The sequence below is a fragment of the Desmodus rotundus genome, chromosome 7, assembly GCF_022682495.2.
Source record: "Desmodus rotundus isolate HL8 chromosome 7, HLdesRot8A.1, whole genome shotgun sequence".
NCBI lineage: Eukaryota > Metazoa > Chordata > Mammalia > Chiroptera > Phyllostomidae > Desmodus > Desmodus rotundus.
In genome coordinates, this window is record NC_071393.1 from 88,873,279 (window position 1) to 88,899,854 (window position 26,576).

General features: G+C 45.3%; 1 protein-coding gene and 1 pseudogene across 3 annotated transcripts in view; one reads left to right on the forward strand and one right to left on the reverse strand.

Annotated features, from left to right (window-relative positions):
• Positions 1–26,576, forward strand: part of LIPC (lipase C, hepatic type) — a 130,045-nt gene that overhangs the window by 74,932 nt on the left and 28,537 nt on the right. The gene's annotated exons all lie outside the window — the stretch shown is intronic.
• Positions 12,850–14,211, reverse strand: LOC112311587 (programmed cell death protein 4-like; annotated as a pseudogene).

Below are 26,576 nucleotides of genomic sequence, written 5' to 3' on the forward strand. Positions count from 1 at the left end.
CAATTAAAGATGACATTAATAAAATGCTTCACACACAGGTAGTACTCAATAAGTGGTAGCTTTTCCCACTGTTTTCCATCTTGACCCTGCCTCAGCAAGACATCTGGACACATCTGTAGAATGCGAGGGCCTTGCTCACTTCGGCACTATAGTCACTTTCTAGATGAGGAAGTTGAGGCTCTGAGGAGGTTACATGGTTTGGCAAAGTTCACAAGTTCACTGGGTGACAGTTCCTGGGACCATGTCTCCTTTACTAGACACCTCAAAGTCTGCAGAGATGACAATGCTAAGAGCATCTGTAAGACAGAGAGATGCTTTTATGTATGGCCTTTAGTTCAGTTTCTGATGACCTGCACCAGGCAGGTCCAAACTCAGAGGCCCAAAGGCAGCTGTCCTGAAACTCAGCAAAAGTTTGGTTTAGATTTTTTGGTTTGTCTTATTTTGCTTTTTAAGACAGAAAGGGCCATCCAAGTCAGAGGTAGGGATGGATGTAAAAAATGAGGATGGGGCCCTGGACCCAGGTGAGACATTAGGAAGAAAGGTGAATGACCTGAGGAGGCCAAGTCAGCCAGACTGCCTGGCAAAGGCCGCACGGTGACTTCTCGAGATCCAAGAGTCTTTTAAGAGGGCAGATGGAGCCTTGGACCTGTCCCACCCTCTTAAAATGGAGTTGGAGTCTTAGCAGATGCACATGGCCTAGAGAAAGTTTCAAGACCTGGGCTACAGACAAGGGCAGGAGTGAAAGGTTAAGTCGTGGCCCCCATCCTCAGGGTGCTTACAGTTCATGTGAGCAAGTGAGCAAGGCCATAAAAGAGTGAGGCTCGTTCCAACAACATGCGCCAGACCCCTTTTGGGCAAAAGTCTGATCTTTCACCTCCATTAAACTAAGCAAAACAAAAACACCAACCAAAAAAAAGAGGTCCAAAAGAAAAAAATACATTAAAAAAAAACCCACAGAAGAGCAGAAAGAAATTCCTCCAAACTAGTTTCATCCCAGAGGACACCCAAACTTTCTACAGCATCCTGCCACTGAGGAAGTCAATTGTTCACAGCCCGCCACCACTGAATTCCACTCCACGCAGTCTGGAATTGAGAGGAGTTCACTGAGTGGAAGGTTAGGATATTCCAATTTCTCTAAAATTCCCTATTCCTTTCTGCCGAGAGGCTGTTTTGAAAGATGACATTCCCTTGATGTGAACTTGCAGCCTGCCCCATTACCGAGGCTCCACTCAAAACACATTTTTAGATCAACCCTGTTCCACACACTTGCTCCCAAGGACAAACTAGAGAAAACTCTACACCAGCTCAAATCTTTCTGAGCTCTTTGATGATCAGAAACAAGTGAAAATATTAGAACGAATGTGATTAATCCAAATATTCTCAACAACCTTCAAAGCAAACTGCTCCTCGGGACGCCTGGGAGCCCAGCTCAGGCAGAGCTGGCCACTTTGGCCTGAATTTCTATTAGCCAGGCCAACCCCTTCAAAACAAACAGACCTCAGAACAATGGGGAGAAATCAAAGGTGAGGGGAGGGAAGGGAAGAGGAAGCAGGCAAATGAAAGAAAGGGAGGGGGGATTGGAAACCAGCTGTAATGAGCATGTGCCTCATTTTATTTTATTTTTTAAAAAGAAGGAGGTGTTCAAATGGCACAGCCCCCTCCAAGAAGCCCCCTGAGTTCACACACGTGCAGCTGAGAAGTCTGGAGAGACGGCGAAGCAGCCGGGTCTCCATCCTGTCTCCGCTTGCAATGACCTCAGACTGCCCGTCCTCACCACAGGCAACTGCCTGTCTCGGGCGTGGTAGGACAGGTGTTTCCGTTTCCAAACCGCAGAGCTGTTTGCTGTCAGGTGAACAAACATCTCCTCCTCTTTTGCCAACTTTGCCCGGCCAGAAAGCTGCAATGCTGAATTAGTAGCATTTCAATCACTTCTGTGACAAGCTGGCGGCAGGCTGGAATATGATGAGTGGAGCAATTAGTTGTTGTTACAGGACAGGGGTATGAGGAGAGAATAATGGCAGAGTGGTACAGTAATAATTATCATCATAATGGCCCTCATTTACATAAAATTTTTAATTGCCATGACCACAAAATGAGCAAGAGCACCTGTTCGTAGTGAGACAGACGAGGGACAGAAGTCCAGCTCCTCTGATTTCTACTGGTGTGACCCCAGGGAGCTTGCCGAATCTTTCTGAGCCTCGGTGTTCCATCTATCAGAGGCAGAGAATGACCTACTTCATCACTGTTTAGAGGCTTGAATGCAATGATGTCTGTAAGGCATTCGCACATTAGAAGTAATACTGGCAGTGGTAGTGTTGGCATTATAAGTAGTATTTCCTATCACTTCAACTAGTATTATGTACTATTTCATTTTACCTTTACATCATTTAGGAGAGTTTTAACACTATCTGGTTGAAAGTGAAACAGAGACCCAAGAAAGGTCAGATGTCTTTCCCAGTCAATATGAGAAGTGAATATGAAACAAGAACTGTGTGTTCTTACTGCAACTGTGACAAATTACTACAAAATTAAGGGTTTAAGACAACACAGATCATTACGTTACAGTTCTGAACGTCCGAAGTCCTAAATTCAAGGCATTAGCAGGGCTTTGCTCCTTCTGAAGACTCTGAAGAAAGAATTCATTTCCTTGCCTTGCGCAGATTCTAGAAGCTGCCCGCATTCCTTGGTTCACGGCCCCTTGGCCTTCAAAGCCAGGAGTGAAGCATCTTCCCATCTTACTCTCTCACTAACTCCACTGCCTCTCTATTACCAGGACCCGTGTGATCGCATTGGTCCCCCCTACAGAACGCAGGATAATCTCCTCACCTCAAGATCCTTAATTTAATCACACCTGCAAAGTCCCTTTTGCCACATAAGGTAACAAACATATTCGCAGGTCCTGGGGACTGGCAGGTAGGCACCTTGGTGCGGGTGGATCATTATTCAGCCAACAGCAGACTGAATCCTGTCCTGCAGAATGTAACTATTTCGGTTTGCTCATTTGCTTTTGTTTTCGTTTTGCTTTAAACTCTTGCATTTATTTATTCAGCAAATACTGTGTGCAGGGCACATGTATAATTTATAACCTGCTCCTCTCTGGATACAACTGCCTCAGAATCAAGCTTCGTTAGTGAGAAATAAAGGAGGTCTGCACATATATTTCCTAAAATGTCACCGAAGCCCAGACTTCAGAAGTGAAAAAGACCGTGGGAAGCCATTAGCTGATCCTCTTATTTTACAAAGGGGCAAACTCTGACCCAGGGGGATAATATGACATCCCTCATGTCAGATGGGGGTTTTGTGGGAGTTCGAGGGCCTGAATTAGAACCGAGTGGGGGGAGGGGGGAAAGCAAATTGAGGGGTATTTTGGAGACAAAATCAGTGGGATTTCATAACCAGCTGGAGATGAGGTTACAGAGATGGAGGAGGCAAAGCTGCCTAAAGTTTGTAGCTTGAGGGTGTCCCTGACTGAGCTGAGAATACAGAGCGGAGAGAGCACATTTCCTAGGAAAGATAATATATTGAATGTGTTCTGGAACTCACACCTCTCTGGTGGAACTGGCTTAGCTAGTTAGCATCGGTGTGAGATTTCCATTGCTCTTTCCCTTCTCTTCATAGTACCCTGTAAGTGTGGGCAAGAGGCTGTGTCTTCATCTGATCATTGCTTATTTTTAACTAAATAAACTTTATTTTTGGAGCACTTTTAGGTTACAGCAAAACTGAGTGGGAAGTGCAGAGAGCACCCATACACTCCTTGACCCCACAAGCGCACAACCTCCCCCACTGTCGACACCCCCCACCAGAGGGGTTCCTTCGTTGCCGTTGAAGACCCCGTACTGACCCGTCACTAGCACACAGTCTGTGCTCTGCACTGGGTTCACTCTTGGTATCGTACGTTCTGTGGGCTTCGACAGATGTATAATGATGTCCCCACCGTTATGATATCACACAGCGTTGATTCGCTGCCCCTGAACCTCTCTGCGCTCGGCTGCCCACTCGCCCGTCCCTCCCCCAGCCCACAGCAAACACCGGTCTGTGTGTCGTCTCCACGGGTTTTGTGTCTTTCCTCCTCACACTAAGCCAGGCCTTGGAGGTGAGACTGCGTCCCAACACCTGCCAACGTACGTTTGACCCCAAGGCAATGAATGGGGTTGACCGTGTACCTCCGTGTGAACTTTAAAGATGGTGCTTCACCATCCTCTGCTTGCACAGTTTCCAGAGAGATGTCTGTTTAAATTCTTATCTGCGTTCCTTTGCATGTAATACAGTTTTCAACTCTGGCTGCTTTTAAGATTTGTCTCCCGATCGCCGGTTTTAAGCAATTTGCTTATGCCATATCTTAGTGTTGTTTCCCATGTTTGTTACGCTTGGGGGTTCATCGAGCTTCTTGGACCTCTGTGTTCTCATCAAATTTAGGCATTCTGCTGCCATTATTTCTTTAAGCATTTTTTCTGTTTCCTCCCTCTTTGTTCTCCTTTGGAATCCACAATTATACAAATATGAGGCTGCTTCAATTGCCCTTCAGCTCCCTAATGCTCTGTTCATTTATTTTCAGTCTTTTTTCCGTGTGTGTTTTGTTTTGGATGGTTTCTATTGCTATGCCTTCAAGTTCACTAATCTTTTGTTCTGCAATGTCTAGGCTATTGTTAACCCCACGCAATGTGTCGTTCATCTCAGACATTGCTTTTTCAGTCTCTACAGGTTCACTTTCAATTTTTCAGTACCTTCCGTTTTTCTTCTCACCGTGCTTACATTTTCTCACGTCTTCGTAAACATATGGAATATAGTCATAACAACTGTTTTAATATTCCTGTTACTGATTTTCTGTATCATTTCTAAATTGGTTTCAATCAATTGGTTTTTCTTCTCATTGGGGTTGTATATTCCTGCTTCTTTGCATGCCTGGTAATCTTTAATGAGATATAAGACAGTGTGAATTTTATCTTGTTGTTGTTGGATATTCTTGTATTACTTAAAATATTCCTTAGCTTTATTCTGGGATGCAGTTAAACTACTGGAGAAGAGTTCGATCCTGTTGAGGCTTGCTTTAAAACTTTGTTTTTGTGGGACCTGAGCAACATTTAAGCTAGAGCTAATATGCCCCTGCCCCCTGCCCCGCGAAGCGATAATCTTCTGAGTATTCCAGCCAGCGCCCTATGTTCAGAAGGGTTTGTCACCCTGGGGGAGGGAACACAAACTCTTCCCTGCCAGGCACTCACATGGGCCCCGTCTCTGGTCACCCTGTCCCGGGCCTCACGTAGATGCCTCACACGCCTGTGCTAGTCTCTGTCACCCCAAGGCCCAAGGGGACCCTCTGCAGATCTCTGGAGCCCCCTCCTCTCTGGTATTCTCTTCTATAAGCTCAGGCTGCCTTGAAGTTCAACTCTGGGCTGTCTCCCCTTCCCTGGCGGGGGCCTGTGGGCTGGAAACGCCCCAGGCTGCAAACCGGGGCAAAGGTAGAGCTCTCCTCATTCATTTCCCCTCTCAAGTTCGCTCTCCGATGCTGCTGGCTGCCCAGTGTTTGAAAACTGTTGCCTCGTGTATTTTGTCAGATTGTTTAAGGCAAGGAGATAAGTCCAAATGCTCTTATTCCATCCTGACTGGAAGCAGAAGTCCTTTGCTACCTGCTTTTGGATACTAGAATTTGGGAGGTCTTGCTGGAAAGAGAGAAACCCACCTCAGCCCTGTGCTGAGATTCCAAACAGCACAGCTTATGTTATTGTGATTTATAATACGATGCCAAAATACCATGTCCCACACTCTCATTACCACACCAAGCCTCCCTTCAACTCCGGATCCGAGTAGAACTACGTACTGCAAAGTCTCCCTGGTTTTAATAAACACCTAACATGTCGTTGGCATGAGCTTTGCACAGCACCAGGCCTCTTCCCTCCGGCTCACAGAGAGTCGCACCCCTCGCCGCACCGTGTGGCCCTCCCTGCACAGTAAGCTGAACAGTGTTCTGTCAGAGGAGCCTCATTACACCATTTCACATCCCCACCCCTGAGCATCCATAGCCCTCGGCCTCTCGGGTGACAAAATCAAACCCAGGATTCAGCACTATAAGTAGCTTGCTTTTTTGAAGTGATTCCCTTCGAGGGTCTCACAAGAACTGAAACAAGAATTCCTGGGCTGCAAGTTCCTGTGCTGACAAGTGCAGCCTTAGCGGGCGGCAGGGATGTTGGCAGCCCTGCCCATTGTTTCAGGAAACCCCCTTTGTGTACGAGCTCCTTTCCCACACTAACGTGAGAACATGAGGCTGTGACCCCGGCGTGGGACACAGGGAAACAGCAACCCTACTGGAAATACTCTCGCACTGGTGTGAAACACAAAAGCACCCCTCTAAATTTGATTTGCCATCACGGTTAAATGAAACAATAGCTTGGAAGCTCGTCAAAAGGGTTCCACTGACATTCTCACTTGATCCCGACAACGAGCCTGTGGTAGGAGAAGCAGGCGGCACAGTTCCCAGTGGAAGACGAGGGAAGGGAACCTCACAGAGGTGAAGTATGTGGACAAGGTCAGATGGCTAGTCAGTGACAGGGTGGGGCCTTGAGCTTCTAGGGATCGTCCAGCTCTAAGTCAAGAGCTCTTGCCATTCTGCCCGGCTTCTTCTCTGCCTGTATCAAGAAAAGGAACAACCTCCAAATTCTGTGTTGATGGGGGCACCACTGATGCTTCGAGCTGGATAATTCTTTGGAGGAGGGGTGTGGGATGGAGGGCTGTCCTTTGCACTGTGGGATATTCCGCAGCATGCCTGGCCTCCACTGGATGCCAGTAGCACCTCCTCCCCCAGTCCTGACAACCAAAAACATCTCTAAATGCTACCACATTATCAAACGTCCCCAGAGGGGGAGGGTGGAACAGGGGGGGAATTGCCCCCCTATGTGAAAACCATTGCCCTAAGTGATGACCAAGAATGCTGCACCATGTTGGAGGAGGTGGAAGTGACAAAGTTTGTTCCGCAAAACACGTGCAGAAGAGGAACTTGGCTTATGCCAATGATTCTGGGACCGAAGGACTCCGAGTGAGGGACTGAGAACTGGACAGCACCCGGGAGCTATTGAAAAAGTTCTCTTCCCGGCCATCTCCTGAACTTAAACTTTTGTGTCCTCACTGCACCCCTCCAGGCTCAACCAACTCGGCATGACTCAAACCACTTTCCAAGGAGACATTTCTGGAAGGTAGTAGCACGGAGCTAGTTAACCTGAGGAGAGGCAGGATAGCATAATAACTAAGACACAGGCTCTGCGTGTGCAGCAGCATGGATGAGCCTCACGTGCGGCTGAGTGAGAGGAGCCAGGCCCGAAAGCGCATGTGCTATATGAGTCCACTTACACGAAGTTCCAGAACAGGCAAAGCCGATCTCTGGTGATGGAGGTGAGCATGGCAGTTACGTCTCCTATGACATTGCCGGGAGACAGTTAGGAAGACAGCTTCTGGGAATGGAGATGTCCTGTGTCTTGCTCGGGGTGGTGGCTACACTGGATGTAAACATATATAGCTTAAAACTCTCAGAGCAATACTTTTAGGACTTGTGCACCTCCCTGTGCATGAATTGTACTTACTATAAATTAATCAGCTGTGTGGCCTTTTTTCAAAAAAGAATGTTGACCCTGGAACCAAACGGCTTGGGTTTGAGGACATCTCTGGCTACCTCAGAGCGCTTTTATGAGAAGTTAGTGAACAGCGTGGGGCACAGGAGTGCACAACGAGTATTAGCATTGTTATAATTAAAGAGACCACCCTTCTAACCAGCCAGGCAAAGTGGAGGATTAAGAGAGGTGCTTCTGAACTCCTCTGATGTCCCCTCCACCCCACCCCGCCCCACCACTGCACTGGACACAGAGGGGTGCACGAGGTAGGTACACCAGCCCCTCCTCTGTAGGTACCCCGACTGCGACAGTCACGACAGGCATGTATGTCTCCATTGTTCTCTCTCTTCACTCTTCATCCAGAATTCTCTCAGACTCGCCGAGAAGCTGCCGCTATTTGCAGAATGCTTCCTCAATAGACTGAATATCCACAGGACATGGCAGTTATGATTAGACGGTTTGTTTCACTGGAGACCAGGCTATTGTATCTTATGAGATATTCTTGGCGGCAGCAGCTCGTGCTCCTTGCACACGCTTCTTTACTTTCCGAGACCGAGCAGCAGAACTGCATGCAGTGAGACAGATGAGACCAGGAGCGGCTGGGGTTGCTCCCTACATTTCCCCCACCCATTTCTTGGTGGGCTGGCCACCGCATCTTTGCTGCTCTTTGCTTCTTGTTATGTTTTATTCTTCTCTTTGGAGATTGGCTGAGTCAGAAGGAAATAAGCAAATGCAAGAATGTGTCAAAAGAGCATTCGATGGCGGGTCAGAACTGGCTTCTAGATCCATATCCAGGTGTAACTGACTAGCCTATGGCTTAACTTGGCTGCACACAGCCTTTGTTTTGTTCTGTTTTAATCTATTCATTCAGTGAATGATTGGTCTAGATTTGTGGGGTTTGAACGTATGTCAGCCATGGAAGCCCTCCTCCAAACAGAATCTCAAGCAGAAAAGGTTGATTGGGTTGAAATAGGTGTGGGCAGCCAGGAACCTGTCTTCACTTCTGCATCCCCTCCCTGCCCTCACAGTAGCCCCCAAAGTGCCTCTGCTGGACTCTGGGGCTTCATATCCTAACAGCCTAGCAGCACAATTTGAAAACCGTTAAATTTGCCTATTACAAAAACATTTCCTAGCCAGCTAAAATATTTCTGTATACTTTTCATAATTTTTTAAATTCTTATTCATTGATTTGAGGGGATGGAGAGAGAGACATTGATTTGTCATTCCACTTATTTATGCATTCATTGGTTGCTCTCTGGATGTGCCCTGACCAGGGATTGAACCCACAACCTTGGCATATCGGGACAACACTATAACCAACTGAGTTACCCAGCTACGACTTCATTCCATAAATTCTCGTCAACAGACCATTTGTACTTTTAGAAAACCGATAAGTAAATTCTTACATGACATAAATCTTCATGGAAAAAAGACTGGAAGGAAATACATACGCAAAAATGTCAAGAGGGTGGTCGCCTCCAGGTAATGGGCTACCACAATGTAATTGCAGCGGGATGTTGCTTGGTTCTCACTTTCCTGCATTACCACCTGTCACAAACATCTGATAATGATCCCGCAAAGATCCCAGGCCTGACTCCCACACCTAGAGCTCTGTCTTCATTGGAGCAGCTAGCTCCAGCCTTCAAGGCACCAAGATAAAAGTTGTGGGTGAGCTCAACTCCACACAATACGGGCACAGTGGAAAATAGTCCTCACACAGGATTTCCTCAAGGGTGTCCCGGAAATGCTTGGTCACAAAATAGGAATTTGGGAGATGGCAGGGGGAAGCCTACTCCAAAGTAACTGAGTTTGAGCAGCTTGCATTTCCATTGCCCCGGCTACACAGTAAATGCACAGTAAGTAGCAAGCGTTTTAACAACTCTGTCCATCAGGAAGTCTGATTAACATTCCTTAATACAACATTTCTTAAATTTATTTGACTACAAAATTCTTTTTTCCCCATGACCCCTATTAATATCTCAACAAACACGACAGGATTGTAAACAGCTTCAGAAAGGCAATTCTTAAACCCTGAGTTATAAGTCTTGAAATAAATGAGGAGTTACAGAAGAGGAAGGGAAGGGAGGGAAAGAGACCAGTTTGAGGCCTGGAGGACTTTGCAACAGGACAAAACAAAGGACCACCCATGATTCCAAAAAACATCCAGAACTTTCTTCCTGTCTCATTCCTAGTAGACAGAGGCAGGGATGGCTGTGTCAGTGGTCCGACAGCTCAAGACCATCAGAAGAGGACTCTGGGATTTAGAAGTGCAAGGTCCCTGACTGTGTGCTTTGCTGCCTCTCAGTATTAGCTCACTGGGACAAACCTTTCCCTAGGAAGAGCAGGAAAACAAAATGTTCCTACTAATTCAGTTCAGCAGGTAACCCCCACCTGTGCCAGCCTTGGGCTAGGGGCCGGGACCACGTGGATGCATAGGTCATGTTTAGCAGAGAGCCTAGTCTGGAAGTCAGCAAAGAGACAAAGAGCCCCTCCCTCAGGGTGCTCACAGGGGCCTGGGAGCACATAGAAGAGCACCCGGGCTGAGCAGTTGTCAGAAGTTTCCTACAGCCTCGTGAAGCACACATTCTCTTTGCTTCCAGGTAGAGGGCTGAGGTGTAGGAATGGGGAGAGAAGTGTCAGAGAGAACTGCAAGAGCAAAGTTGTGGAGGCAGGAGAGAGAGGGGTGGCCTGGGACCTCCCAGTGTCTCCGACTGGAGCAGAGTGCTTGGCAGGATGGGAAGGGTGTGGACACAGAGGGTAGAACAAACGTATCCTGCCCGGAAGGAAGGAAGCAGTCAAGCCGGTTACTGCTATAGTGATTTGCAGTTGCTGATATGGAGGGGAAGAAAGAGGAGGGAGAAGTGGGAGATGACTCAGGGGGTTGAGCAAGTGACTAGAAGGAGAGAGACGTGGGCGAAGATTGAGAAAGTCAGTAAATCTGGATGCAGGAAGGAGGTGGAAAGACAAGTTCAGTCCTCAACAAGTTAAACAGGTTATATAAGAAGTCCAATAACTCATGATGATGACAGTGATGACGATGATGATGGTGGTGATGATAACGAAGATGACTGTGAACTCTCTCCTCCCTCTTTCTGTCCTGGCTGCGAGAGTTGTGCAGGGAAGTGGCAGACGGACAATGATTGTGAGAGAGAGTTCTCTGGAGAGCACTTGGGGCCAGGTTGAGCTGAGGCAAACTTCTCCATCCATCTCTGACACCCTCCACCCATTCCTCCTTCTGCAGAAGACAGACTGGCCTGGTCCACCTGGTCCTACACCAACCCTGGAAGCCCAGTGGTCCACAGTCAGGATTTCTTCTCACCACTCTTCTCCCTCCCCTTGACTCACCAAAGACTGGCCCTATCAGCCCTACACTGGCCCCTAGTAGGGTGATTCCACCCTCCTTTTTCTGGCAGATCACTGTCCAGAGTGGCTACTACCTCCACTCCTCCACCCCCAGTTTCTAAGTAGCCTGAGTGAGCCACCTCCCTGCAGAAGCAGAGATCCAGTACCAAACAGGGCGGTGCAGAAAACAGAATGCTGAGGCACCCTCCTCTTAAGATGCATTATCTTCAGGGTAGATGTTGAATTCTAGTAACACATTCCCTGGGGTGTTTTCAAAACCAGACACAGTGGGGCCTTGTTCCAGTCCTTGCTATGGGCCAGCGCCCAGGCTCCCCTCCAGCCTCCAACCAGCTCTGGCCGCAGCCCCTGCTCGGGTCGGGCAGGTACCATCGAATAGGCCAGGATTGCAGTCTCTGTGCTGTGGGCAGCGAGCTCTGCTCACTCCAACCTCAGGCCCCGGCCTGCCCACTTCTGTTTCGGTATGCTCCTGCTCCTCCCTGCTGGCCTCTCTGAATGCCGCTTTTCTTCTGCCAAGACCATGGGTGTTGGCACGTCCCAGCCTCATCTTCGTTGGTCTCTTGGTTCTTTGTCACATACAGAGCCCACCTCCTTGCCACCCAGATCTGGGAGGGCGAGCAGGAGCTGCCTGTTCCCAATTTCTACCAAAGAGCCCTGGCATATCTTAGCTGCCAACGTGAACTGTGAGTTCCCAGAGATGCTGATGGCTTTTCAACATTCGTCACTTTTGACACATCTAAAATATCCTCACTCCCAGCACTCCATAAGCACCAGCCCAGATGGTCTGGCTTTTGGGGAGGCATCGGTCTCTGAAAGGCCTCTGAGAGGCCCTGGGCAGAAGCTTCCTGACTGAGAAGCTCGCGCTTTTCTCTCTCCCCGCTCTACCCCCTCCAAATCTAAGCCAGCCAAGTGGGCACCTCACTGCCCAGCTTCCGAGCTCTAAGCCAGATCCCTTTTATAGAATTCCTCACACGCTGGCTCCCCGTGGCGCCAAGCACTTTTCCATCTGCCAGGCGCAGCTCTGTCCTAAAGGAAGCTGCCTACTAGGGAGGTTCCCTGTGGAATCACCTTTACTCTTTCAGGTGACTGAGGACCCCATGGGAGGGAGCTTGCCCCTCTGACCTATTCAACAGCTGAAGTCAAGGGCGCCTAGGGCTAAGCTCCGGGAAAGCAAGTATGCATGGGTTTACCGCTGGGCTCCTAATCCTGCTCTGCTGGTGAGATGTATCGGGTTTTATGCCAATATCATTTTTTTTTAAGAACTAGCACTGCTTCACATTTTATTTTGTCATACTTTCTTAAAGAACTGGGTTCACTTTTCCAGTTTCATAGAAAAATAGATATTCCAGCCACTATTTATTTAACTGTCTGGTCTTTAAAACCAATCAGTAGGTTCCCTGGAAAGACAAATAAGTCTCATGACTAACTCATTTTCTTAAAATTCTTTACGACAAAGAAATAACTTTTTTTCACTCCCAAGGCACAGAATTTCAACAGCAGCAGCCAACATGGGGTTTTAGCAGCTTAAATTTACCCCCCAAATAAAGCTTTGTATAAACCAGTGATTTTACTACAAAAGCCCTGTCCTTGCGAGCAAGGAGTAGCAGTGTGACATCACTGCAGAACATGGAATGATTGTGTCATAAGCATGCCACTTACAACAGGTGGCCCATGAGAATATTCCACATAAGAAGTAGTTACTTTTCTGTCTCTCCTTTACACAGTTAAAAATACACATATTTTCTTTAAAACTCCCCTTACATTTAAGTCTATAAAATTTTGGAAATGCCTTGTAACCAAAACAAGCATTAAAAAAAAAAAAAAAGACTGTGCTAACAACACTTACAGTTCAGATAAATATATGTTTTTATAATATCTAAGACTGCAAGGGTTTTTATATTCCGTGGCTCTCGGGTTTAAGATGACCTCCATCTCCTTCACTTACAAAATGTTTTCTGCCCCTTGAAGGACAAAGATCTCTGAGTTGTTTGGCAATTATTCCAGCCTGAAAACATTCATCTACAAATTACTCAAGCACAGAGTATGAATATGGGACATCCAGATTAATGTCCAGAATTTCATTAAAAATTTTCTCATAACCTCTTTTCATGTGGTCTAGATTCATTGTAGAAGGTTTCCAAAGGGATTTTGATAAATCCCAAATCATCTTACATGTACTTTCTCTAGTTGACTCCAGAACCATTAAATGGCTTCAGATACGAGTTCATGGTGAAAATGAGGTGCTTCCAGTTCCTTGCAGGCAATATTCAGCTTCAGATACGTCTCCAGAGAGTAAACACTCTTTCAGCAGCATGTCAATCTCTCTAACGAAGGAATTAACATATCTGCCCACCCCGGAGCCCGACACGCTCTCTGTGCACTTGCCACCTTCAGACACACTCGGGAGCACAGTAGCCTTGCCCAGAGCAGCGCTAGCCTGTCCCCAGTCTACAGTCCCTTTGTGCCTATCCGCATGGGTATTACACAGAACGCCATCTCCAACAGCTCTGGCAGCCAACTGGCCCACCAACCGTGGTGCTCTAGGGTCACCCATTGCTAAGTCAGGTAGATCGTACAATTTATCAAACAGTTTTCTACATCAGTTGTGCTCATTGCTGTTCCACAAAGGTCAGAAAGGAGTTTAGAGGTCATTTCTCTATGATTAGCCTTTCCCTCCAATGCCAAGGACACTGCCAACACTGGTACTCTTCCTTTCACCAAGATTTAAACCTCTTGGGATTTCTGCAACATCATTAGTATATCCATGCTCAAAATATTCCTGCATGATGGGTGTTAAAGTCTCCTCAAATGCAATTTCATCCAAAGTTAAAGCTACAGTTTCATAAACAAGTTCTTCTGGTCATCATCATAGTTAAGGTCTTTCACATCCACCTCCTCCACATGCTGCACCGCCTTTCTTTGGTTAGTCCCTGTCCTTTCCCAGACCTGGATCACCTAGCTAGCAGCCTCCCCTTGGAACTGGTTGGTACAGTTACTCCAGTCCTGATGGCTTCACTTCCATTATCACTGCTTTAATCACCTCTGCCAGAATGCTAGCATGGGATTTTCTGTAGTCGCATTTTCGCCTTGGCATTAATTCTCGTTTTGTTAAGGGAAGATGCTGAAATCCAATTTCTATTGATCTCATTCTTTATGTCCCCAGTCCCAACATTGTATGCATTACCAGAAAAGAGTGACTTAAGCTATCAGGATCTATAGGGTTTACATTCAGTATCTGCTCATTTTCTACATCCATTATTCTTTAATTTCACTTGCACTGATTAAATTACCAATGGAGTCTTCCTTTGGGATCTATTTTTGACCCTGATCTGCTGACTTGACCATGCTACTCAGCCTCTGCCACTGCCTCAGTGTGTCTCTGGCCTCTCCCTCTATTTTTGTTTTGTTCTATCTACCTAGTAAAGGGTGGCAGGGGGCAGCCCAAGAGGCTGGTGTTTATTGGGTGAGGCCAGGAGGTCAGCTGGCCAATCATAGCAGTGGAGGTAGAGCTGATCACTATAGCTTTGTAATATAGTTTAAAATCAGAATGTGTGATGCCTCCAGTTTTGTTTTTTTTCAAGCTTGCTTTTGCTTTTTTTCTTAAGCTTGCTTTTGTGGTTCTATACGAATTTTAGGATTGTTTTTTTCTATTTCTGTGAAAAATGTTATTGGAATTTTGATAGGGATTGCATTAAACAATGAGATTATTTTCTTTATTTCTTTTTCAGATAGTTTAGTGTATAGAAATACAACTATTTTTCTATGTTGGTTTTGTATCCTGAAACTTGACTGGTTAGGTCCAACAGGTTTTTGGTGGAGTCTTTAGGATTTCCTATATACAAGATTATGTCATCAGCTAACAGAGACAATTTTACTTCTTCCTTTTCAACTTGGATGCCTTTCTTCTTTTTCTTACCTAATGGTCTTGCTACGACTTCCAGTGCTATGTTGCAAAGGAGTAGAGAGAGTGTCTTATTTCTGATCTTATAGAGGAAAATATCACACCATTGAGTATGATGTTGGCTGTGGGTTTGTCTTACATACCCTTTACTGTGTTGAGGTATGTTCCTTCTATACCCAATTTGTTGAGAGTTTTTATCATAAAAGGATGTTGAATTTTGTCAAGTGGTTTTCTGTGTCTATTGAGATGATTATATATATAATATTTTCTTTCTATTAATGTGGTGTACCAACTGATTTGCGTGTATTGAACCATCCTTGCATCCCAGGTATAAATCTCACTGATCATACTGTATGGTCCTTTTAATGTGTTGTTGAATTTGATTTACTAATATTTTGTTGAGAATTTTTGTATCTATATTCATCAGGGATACCCAGTGCTTATATTCTTAACAACTAGGCAAGTTATTCTCAGAATGATCTTCCACTTTGGGATAATGCAAATTCTTAGGCCTCATCAGACCCACTGAACCAGCTGCTCTGGGGATCTTAAGCACATGGCTATGGGAGATTTACTGTCCTCAAATTCAGAAGATTAGGTAAAACATAAGTGATCCTGGAAAGGAAGTATTAATTCAGCGGTGGTTTAAGGGCAGAACCCTGGCTGGGTGTGTTTTGCAGTCACAGATTTATTTCCCTATTGACCTGTACCCTGTTTCGGCTCCTGGAACTGCTTAGTTTGAATGGCATGGCTAGAGCACCCACCTGGTAAAGGCAGAGACCCAGCCTAGCAGTCTCCAGAGCTGCCACATGAAGTCAATAGACTTCTACTGCCCAAAAGAGCCTGGACAAATGGAAGGGGACAGGCTGAAATCCTGACTCCAAAAAGGGGCCTCTTCTTCTTGGCACAAAGGCACAATGCTCTTGCCAAAACATGAAATATACTGCCTGAAGGAGGTACGCAGAATTCACAGAAAGGTCCTAAACAGGCTGGCAAAGAACTTGGTAGATAAGAACCAAAAAGTAACTGGAAGAAACTACGTTGGGTCAAGATGTGAAATGGAAGAGATCTTAGGTAACGACTAAAGGACAGACAAGTGAGGTGTTGAATGCCAAGCTCCACGGCAGACATTTCACCAAGTCTCATCCAGTTCTCACAATGACCCTAGGAGATATATATTCACATTCGCAATTTAAGAGAAGGAAACTGAAGCTCCCAGGTTAAGAGAGCTTCCCAAGGTCACACAGCTAATAACTGATAAAGTTATTAATTAACAACTGATAGATGAAATACAGAGACAACTGGTTCCAAAGCCAGTGCCCTTTCCAATAAACTGTCCTGTCTCCACCATAGCGTTCCACAGTGCCCCAGAAACTGTTGAGGTACATGTCCACAGTTCGAACAGGCCAAACAGCAGTCCCTCCAGACCCAGGCAGTGAAGGGAGAACATGGGTCCAAAAGAATATCTTAGGTAGAGTAGAACAGGATAAAAGCACATGCCCAGAAAAGCTTTTCAGTCTCAGAACCTGGATGTATGGCTAGTGAGATAGAGAAATGGCATTTAGGTCCTGGTTTTATTTTTGTAGCCAGCCCTTGGCCTTAGGCCAGACACTGAACCCCTTCTTACTTCTTCATCAGGAAATGAACATGCAGAAAATGGAAACAACTGTGCTATAGACCCCAGGACCTGCGGAGTCTCAAAGGAGATGAAGGGTACCAAGGGTCTCAGGAAAATAGACTATAGTCATGACCTCAAGCTCTGTGAGTCTTGTGGTGATATACTGATCACACATGGGCTCATCTTCTTCCATATTCCATAGTCCTTCCCTCCTATCAGGACCAGTCTTTGATTTGGAATCCCTAAGATTATCTGGGGAACTGGTGACACCACTCACCAAGGCGGTAGTCTGGCTGCTTTCACACCAGCTACCCTGTGGCTAAGTAGGTGCCTCTACTATTATTCAGCCATTGAAACAGTTACTGGACTTCCAGTCAAGAGGGAGGCATAGGTATACATGGCTCACCTCCTCATACAACCACAGCAAAAATTACAACTGAACTACAAAACAGCTATTACCCAGAATCACCAGAATATCGAGCTGTTTGGAAGTCCAACAACCAAGAAATTAAGGAACTTACATTCATCCAGATGGGTAGGAGGGGCAGAGAAGCACACAGGCACAGATGAAGAATGAGTGGTCCCACACCCACGTGTGGTGAATAAATATGAGAAGGGATGCCTCAGGAGCAAGGGCTCCCAGCCCCACACCAGACCACCCAGCTCAGTGTTCCCGTGCCAGGAAGATAAGTCCCCATAATTTCTGGCTGTAAAACCCAGTGGGGGTTAGAGTAGCAGAAGAAACTGTGGGATTCTCAGGGTTCTCCTCTTAAAGGGCCCACAATGGACTTAGGACTTACACAGACTCACTCTCTCAGGGTTCCAGCACCTGGGCAGCAGCTAGAAGGGCACCAGTGGCATATGGGGAGACATTGAGGTGTCTGGCATCAGGGCAAGTGCCAGGGGACAGCTTCCTCATGGACAAAATGCCAGAGGCCAGGCAGCGGCATTGTCCCCTTTCTGAGCCCTCCCTCCCACAGAGCCACAGAGCACTGATACCATGTCAGAGCCTCCATCAGCCTAGTTCACACAGGTTTCCCCACCACAGTAATTACCTAAGACTCCACCCCAGCCAACCTACAAGTGCATTTTTCTACAATAGGGCACATTAGTAAGACAGGGAGTCAAAGCAGCTCTACATAGAAAAAAACGAAGGGAAGCTGCCAAAATGAGGAGACAAAAAAATGTGGCCCAAATGAAAGAACAGATCAAAACTCCAGAAAAAGAACTAAACAAAATGGAGATAAGCAATCTACCAGATGCAGAGATCAAAACACTGGTTATTAGGATACTCAAGGAACTCCTTGGGTACTTCAACAGCATAAAAAAGGTGCAGGCAGAAATGAAGGTTATGCTAAGTGGAATAAACAAAAATTTACAGGGAATCAACAATACAGTGGATGAAGTCAATAATCAAATCAATGATCTGGAACAGAAGGAAGAGAAAAACATTCAATCAGAACAGCAAGAAGAAAAAAGAGTCCAAAAAAACAGGGATAGGCTAAGGAGCATCTCGGACGACTTGTAATATACCAACATTCAAATCATAGGGATGCTGGAGGGAGAAGAAAAAGAGCAAGAAATTGAAAACTTATTTGAAAAAATAATGAAATAAAACTTCCCCAATTTGGTAAAGGAAATAGACATGCAAGTCCAGGAAGCACAGAGAATCCCAAACAACATGGATTCAAAGAGGCCCACACCAAAAAAATCATTAATTAAAATGCCAAATTAAAATGCAGGCAAGAAGGGACTGGAAAGAAGTATTCAGAGTCATGAAAGGCAAGGACCTACATCCAAGATAACTCTATCCAGCAAAGCTATCATTTAGAATGGAAGGGTAAATAAAGTGCTTCCCAGATAAGGTAAAGTTAAGGGAGTTCATCTTCTCCAAGTCATTATTATATGAAATGTTAAAGGGACTTCTTTAAGAAAAAGAAGAAGATAAAAACTATGAACATTAAAATGGCAATAACTTCACAACTATCAAAAACTGAATCTAAAAAACAAAGTAAACAAGAGCCCAGAAACAGAATCGTAGATATGGAGCTCATTTGGAAGGTTACCAACTGGGAGTGGGAAGGGGGAGAATGTAAGAAAAGGTGTAGGGATTAACAACTACATATTGGTAGCTGCAGAATAGACGGGGGAATATTAAGAACAGTATAGGAAATGGAGTAGCCAAAGACTTATATGCATGACCCAAGGACTAAGGTGGGGGGGGGAGTATTGTCAAAGGGAATTTGTGGTACCAGAGAGGGGACCAAAGGGGGCAAAATTGGGACAACTGTAATAGCATAATCAATAAAATATATTTTTAAAAAAGAAACACCAAGAGGTGTAACGACTGTCTATTTACTTGCCTCCACCATATGACCATGATCTTCTTGAAAGCAAGTGAATAAGAAAGTGCTTCTCATTTACTGTCGCTGTATCTGCAATATTAAGCACGATCCTGACACATCATAGGTGCTCACTAAATGTGTGGTGGAATGAACAAATGAATGCATGAATGAATGGGATCATGGTGGGCCCTCGGTTTCTAAGATGGAAAGTTTGAGAGCGGCCAAGGACCTGGGCTTTCAGCCCCAGGCCACGACACAGGGAAGCCCCAGGAACACTCAGGAGTTGGTGGGTCAGGAATATTTCCTTGAGTCGAAGGAAGTCTGACAACTATGGAGTTAAAGAAACCATATCCATCCAGATTGGTAAGAGGGGTGGAAATGCAAAATGGACTGGTCCCACATGCACGTGTGGTAGATAAAAATTCAGAAGGGATATCTCAGGAGCAAGGAGTCAGTCCCACACCAGGCCCCTCAGCCAAGCATTCCACGCTAGGAAGATAAGTCCCCATAACTTCTGGCTGCAAACACCAGTGGAGATTGAGTTGGTGGAAGAAACTTCTCAAGTCCCAAGCAGTTCCTCTTAAACAGTCCACACACAGACTCACTCAGACTCACTCCCTCTGAGCTCCAGCAACAGGGTAGCAGCTTGAAAGGCACCAGCGGCATACAGGGAAGAACTGAAGTATCTGGCATCAAGGTGAGTGCTGGGGAACAGCTTTCTCCCAAACAGAGAAAGGTGGGCAGAGGCCATTGTCCCTTTTCTGAACCTTCCCCCACAGAGCCACAGAGCCAGAAGGCAGGTGCCATATCTGAGACTCTACCAACCTGGCTAACACCATTTGCCCTGCCCTGGAGATCCCCTGAGGCTCTATCCCACCTAACTTACAGCTATTAACAGTGGCTTTTCCATATGAATGGCTGGTCTTGGCTCTTGTTTCACAACTTCCTAAGTCCTTTCAAACAAGCAACAACTAGCCTCAGTGAGCCAACAGCCTCATACCTCTTGTAAAGTGGCCCCAACATGGCACTAGCAGCAGCCAGCCTAGATTGACAGCTTGCCTTCACCTGGGAATCTCTAAACCCAGCAAAAGTAGCAGCCATCTCAGATTGCTTTATAGTTCAGGCAGGGTGGCCCCAGGCAAGACAAAGGTTGGGACTGACCTTGGCCTACCCGAGAGCCTGCACAGCCAGTGGAAAGCTACAGACCACTTTGGAGCAACACCACCCTGCCTCTGCACAGCTGATCCTCCATGGAGGTCAAGGGTTTGTGGTTAATGATCACAGCCAATCCATGGACCTGCCAACAGCAACCAAAGCTCAACTACAAAAGGAGGGTGTACTCGGGCACACATACAAAGGGCACACCTCAAGTACCTAGCTACTGTAATAGGAGAGGCTGTGCCACTGGACCCTACAGGACTCCTACTACATTTGGCCATGCTGCCAATACAGGGAGTCATAGCAGCTTACCTAATACATAGAACAAACACAGGGAGGTTGCCAAAATGAGGAGACTAAGAAATATGGCCCAGATCAAAGAACAGATCAAAACTCCAGAAAAAAAAATCTAAACAAAATGGAGATATGCAATCTATCAGATGCAGAGTGCAAAACACTGATTATAAGGATGCTCCAGGAACTTAGGACCTCAGCAGCATAAAAAGATCCAGTCAGATGAAGGATTCAATAATTGAAATAAACAATTTACAGGGAAACAACAGTAGAGTGAATGAAGCTGAGAATCAAATCAATGATTTGGAACATAAGGAAGAAAAAAGAACAACCAATCGGAACAAGAAGAAGAAAAGGGAATCCCCCCAAAATGAGGATAGTGTGAGCAGCCTCTGGGACAACTTCAAGAGGCCCAGCATTTGTCTCATAGGGGTGCCAAAAGGAGAAGAGAAAGAGCAAGAAACTGGAAATCTATTTGAAAAAAATGGTGAAAAAAACTGTCCTAATTTGGTGAAGGAAATAGACATGCAAGTTCAGGAAGCACAGAGTCCCAAACAAAATGGATGCAAAGAGGCCCACTCCAAGACACATCATAATTAAAATGTCAAAAGTTAAAGACAGAGAGAATCTTCAAAGCAGCAAGAGAAAAACAGTTACCTACAAGGGAGTTCCCGTAAGATTGTCAGCTGATTTCTCAAAAGAAACTTTGCAAGCTAGAAGGGATTGGCAAGAAATATTCAAAGTCATGAAAAACAGAGACCTACAGCCAAGATTGCCCTACCCAGCAGAGATATCATTTAGAATGGAAGGGCAAATAAGGAGCTTCCCACACAAACTAGTATTTGGAGTTCATCATCACCAAACTTGTATTATATGAAATGTTAAAGGGACTTAGTTAAGAAAAAGAAGATCAAAACTATGAACAATAAACTGTCAATAAATACATACCTATCAACAACTGAATCTAAAAACAAACTAAGCAAATAGAAGAACAGAGACAGAATCATGGACAGAGTGCATTGTGATGGTTGCCAGTCGGGAAGGGGAGAGTGGGGGAATGGGTAAAGAGGTGATGGGATTAAGTACTAATAGGTAGTTACAGAATAGGCAGGGGGATGTGAAGTACAATGTAGGAAATGGAGTAGCCAAAGAATGTATACACATGACCCATGGGCATGAACAATGATGTGGGGATTGCTTGAGGGAGTGAGGGGTGCTGGGTGGAGGGGGGCAAAAGGGAAAAAATTAGGAGAACTGTAATAACATAATCAATAAAATATAATTTAAGAAAAAAGAAACTGAGGCCTAGCTGGTTTGGAAGAAAAGCCAGGTCTAGAACCCTGGTCCAGCTGACTCAAGGAGCCAAGAACATCTCACTGTATCACTATGGGGGTCTCAGAGCCGGCTGGTCCAAACTCCTCACTTTCCAGATGAAGAAACTGAGGCCTAGAAAGTTAAATGACTTGCTCAAGGTCAACCAGGATGCGTTAACAAGAAACTAGGAGCTCATGGAGATCTGCCGACACACAAGTACATACAATCCACAATAGCTAAATATGAGCGAAACAGTCTGAGTGCCCAAAGGCATCGTCTCTGTGCCCTTCAGCAGGTTCAGCAGACCCAGACAATCACGTGGTCAGCTGCTTGCCTCGAGTGACAGGCCTTCACTTCAGGCTCTGAGCTCTCCTCTAAGTCAATGCACGAATGCAATCAAATGCAATTCAACACAGTCACACTCCAGATCAGTGATTTTCAACCTTTCTCATCTCATGGCACAATAAACTAATTACTAAAATTCTGCAGCACACAAAAAATGTGTTATAATTTTTGCAACCAAAGTGACAAAAATAGGTATAATTTTGATTGATTTACAAAAAATAATAATAGTAATTGCCTACCCTTTTTGCTCCAAAGTGACTTTTAAAAAAATCAGGTGCCTGTATTTGTATACAAGGATTTCTGTTACCAAGAATTAACCAATCAGACACAAGCTTATTATGCAACGTGACCAATAAGATGCTACTGACCTATTATGTGACCTCTACATTTATGGTTGAAGACTGGGCATTCATACCAGATGACTGTTGTTTAGTTGGCTGTTGTCATTTTTTCTTATTTGACAGTGTAAGGAAAGAGATCAATGCCCCTGACTACCCAATCAGGTATTGCTTGTTTGAAAACTTCTTGCAGCCCACATGTTGAAAATTGCTGCTCTAGGTCAGGGGAGTGCAATTGTGAAAAGGCCCATTTCAATGACCTCGTGGTCCGCAAGCCTCCTCCAGGTGCTGAAGGACTGAAAGGAGGTTTATGGGTCTGTCCCAGTGGGTGGCTTTAACTTACTGGACTGCAAAGGGGCCGCTCTAGGCATGAGGCTTCATTCAGTTACTTCCTGTGACCTTGATCATGACATTTACACTCTCTGAGACCCAGTTTTCTTTTGGGATAACCTACTGCTAGGGGTATTATGAGGACTGAACAAAGTAAGGAATTCTGAGTTACTAGCAAATGTAAGTAATAGCCACATGAACCTGCCTGACCAACTCCACCTGCTCCCCAGCACCCCATCATCACCTTTAATGAGAACTTTTGGGTCTTACGGGTTCTCTGAGTGGGTATTAATTATGGCCGACACCTTGTGAGGGACTTAGTTGTTACGTTGCCAACTCCCCTGTCAGCAAAACAGTCTCACCATTTAACCAAGTAATTCCATGCCAGGTAATTCATCCTAGTGGAAATAATGCTCTGAAAGGAAAGCTCTCTGTGTGAAGTCCATTGCAGCTCTTTTTATGAAGGTGAAAACTTAGAAACATACTGCTTGCACCAGAGAGGGAAATAGAATCATAAATTACAAAACATTCCCTCGGTGGAATATTACTCAGGCTTTAAAAATGATGAGTACGAACACTAGGAATATGGAGAGATTTTTATGATATAATGTGAAATGAAAAAAGCAAAAAACAGTTATATCTGCACAGTTACATGAAAAATATATTTGCTTCTAGATACAGAAAAGAAACACAGGAAAATAGCTAATCCATTAAGATGATGAGAATGCAAGTATATTTTTTAACATTTTATTTTCTGGTATTACTCCGCTTTTGTGCACCACCTACATTTTTAAAAGAATAAGGAAGAAAATCTGATACTTGCTTCAGATACAATTGAGCTGAAGGCAAGTTTCATGTGTGGAAGAATGGCTGCACAGAGCAGGTACTCAAGAAGTGGTGGTACCAAGAAGAATGAATCGGTAATCTTAGAACTTCTGAAGTCGGTGTTGCTCAAGCACAAATCAGGGGCCTTGCCGCAGCAGCCAAGGGCGGAGCCACAGCTGCACTGACCTCGCGTTCGTTCCACCCGGAGCAGAGGGCGTGGCTTGGAGGGCGTGGCTTGGAGGGCTTTTAGGGTGATCATGAAAATACAGTCTTCCAGAGGACCTCTCCCACTAGTCCCAAGTCGGGAGATATTTTCAGTAGTTCAGGCTAACAAAAGGAAACCACACACACACACACACACACACACACACGTTAGCAATTCATATCACGAATGGGAAGACATTTCACGCACAACTCTGCAAGGGGCATGTTAATACCTGCGGCTGCTGTCTTGTGCACGTGTGTCCCCAGCAGCCGCCAGTCCACCGGAGGCGCTTGACAAACGAACGGAGCAGAAGCACCCAGCCCAGGCAGCCCAGGCAGAAGCCAGGTCCTGACTCCCACCAGAGCCTCTGCTGCTGAGTCTTCGGTTCCCGCCTATGCCAGCTCATTCATTGTCTGCAGTCACCCACCTAATGATGTCCCTGACCAAAAGAAAATGAAGTCATTTGTTCTTGTGTGAACCATTAGGACCCCCCAACCCTGAGGGCTGACTTAAGAAGAGAGAAATCACTGCCGCAAGCAACTGAATACGAGAAACGTAATGGCTGCACCTGCTGCTTCTGACCGATTGGAGGAAACTGCTGCCTCTGAACCTTGCTGTCATGTGGAGGGAACACCAAGCCTCCCCAGCCTGTCACCTCACCTTCCAAGTGACAGGGGCTGACTCCCTCGAAGGACGTGACCACTCACCTTAGTTAATATTCTCCCTCTCAAAATCACCACCTATTCTCCGGTTCTTTTTTTTAATTGAATTTATTGGTGTGACGTTGGTTAATAAAAGTGTATAATACATCTCCCATATATTATATCGTGCGTTTACCACCTGAGTCAAGTCTCCTTCTATATCCCAGATTCTTATCATTGCTGTGTCTTCATCTCTTCAGAAGATGTGAGAAAATGATGATTTCAGAAGACGTGCCTGGAGAAGGAGCTGCTCCTATTGAATACAAGTGCGACAAATTTCCTCCCTCATAATGGAATCCTTAGGTTTTCTCACAGCTCACTCACAGAGTTGTTGTGAGGCTTAATGGAGTTAATGGAGTTAATACAAATAAGACTGTTATAAAAGTGCCTGGCCCAGGATAAGCACTCAATAAATATTAGCTTACAAGGTGCTGAAAATCAATTTAGATATATATGCATATAAAAAGGGAGATAAATAAGACCAGAACTAAGGAGCTAATGATTCTACTTTTAGAAATCTATACAAAGAAAATACTCATAGACTCAGGTAAAGATTTATGTGTAAAAATGGTCATCAGAGCATTGTTTTTAATAGAAAAAAAAAGAAACCTGGAAACAACCCAAATATCCAACAATAATGGAACAAGTAAGCAAAGTGCCCCTTTTCACAGGCAGGTTTTTGAAGAACGTTCGTGCTCTAAGAAATTATCATGACAGGTGGACAGGGTTACAAGACCCTTCATACAATGTGGTCTCAATTCCAAATAAATGTCCATGAAACAAATAGCTGCATAAAAAAAGATTGGAAGGAAATACTCCAAATATTACTTGTGGGTTTTTTTGAATAGTGAGATTCTTTATTCACTTTGGCATATTTCAGATTGTATATATACACTTAACATGTATTAATTCTACAAGTAAACACATTAAAATAAAACATTTAGGAGTCTATCAAAATACTGCAACCAAAAAGAAAACAAACAAAAAAACCCTCGAGATCTTAGACTGGACCAGCAGCAAGGGAAAAGAAGATAATCCTGAGTGTGAGTCCCCAATATCTGATGACCCTGGTGGTTTGCCAAGGGGACGGAAAGGTCATTCCAGGACAGCTCTGAGTCTTCTAACCTGAGAAATTGCATGGACAAACGATGGTATTACAAACCACAATAGGAAAGGTAGAAAGAAGGAAGAAGAATGGGCTGGGAGGGAAAGAAATCAATCCAGTTTGTCCTCACTGGGCTTGAGGTGCCAAAAGTTCCCCCAGGTAGAGATGCCCCGTCAGGAGCCGCCTACACGCAGGGCAAAGCTTGGAAGAGAGTTCAGTAAAGGTACGGGTGTGGGCCACAGCAGAGTCCTAGAAGCCTCAGGCTCGGCTGAGAATGATCCGGTATTCTGCGTGTTCTGAGAAGGGTTCGATTGGACTGCCGTGGAGGCTCAGACATGCAGGCTCTAGAGCTCCACTTCTTCCACTCAGAATGTGACCTGAAGTGACCCTGCCTCCCTCAGTCTCGGGACTATTGCTAGATTACAGTGAAAAGCCTCGTAGAGAGTCACTGTGACTTGAGTGCTGTTTGACGCTGTGGCCACCGCTTTCATGGAGGACTGCAGACCACTCTCAGAGTCAACCACATGAAACCTGCCGCTATGTAGGGAAGATGTTCAAGACAGTGGCCCCTGCCTCACCTGGTGACGCCTTTTTACAGTCACCCTTAAGGAAACTGTCTCAGACTTCATGGCCAGGAAAGAGTAAGCAACTGGACATGCGATCCTATTACTGCTCCTGTTTCTGTTTTCGATCTGTTCTTGAGAACAAATCTGCGGCCCACCTCCAGCAGCCTTAGAGAGCCACACACTGTGTATGTGAGAGTATGAGTCTATGAACATTTCTGTCTTCACTGTGTTACTGACTCTATGTTCTTCTACCATGAATTTTTGGGAACTACTTCAAGTCAAAAATATTCTTCCATGTCACGCCCATTATTGGTTCCTATTCTCCCAGCTAAACCCACAGAAAACACATATGAGACGGAATTGGTCCTGTGAGGGCAACTGGGATACATTTTCACAGATCAAAAGTACAAGACGCTGGATGCTCTGATCTGTACTTATTCTAACCACACAGCCCTACATAGCTGCTGATTATGTGCCAGGCGCTGTTCGGAGCCCTTCACAGGTGTCATCTTATTCAATCCTTGTAACAACTGCCTGAGACAGGTACTATTTTCATCCCCATTTTTCCTAGACTCC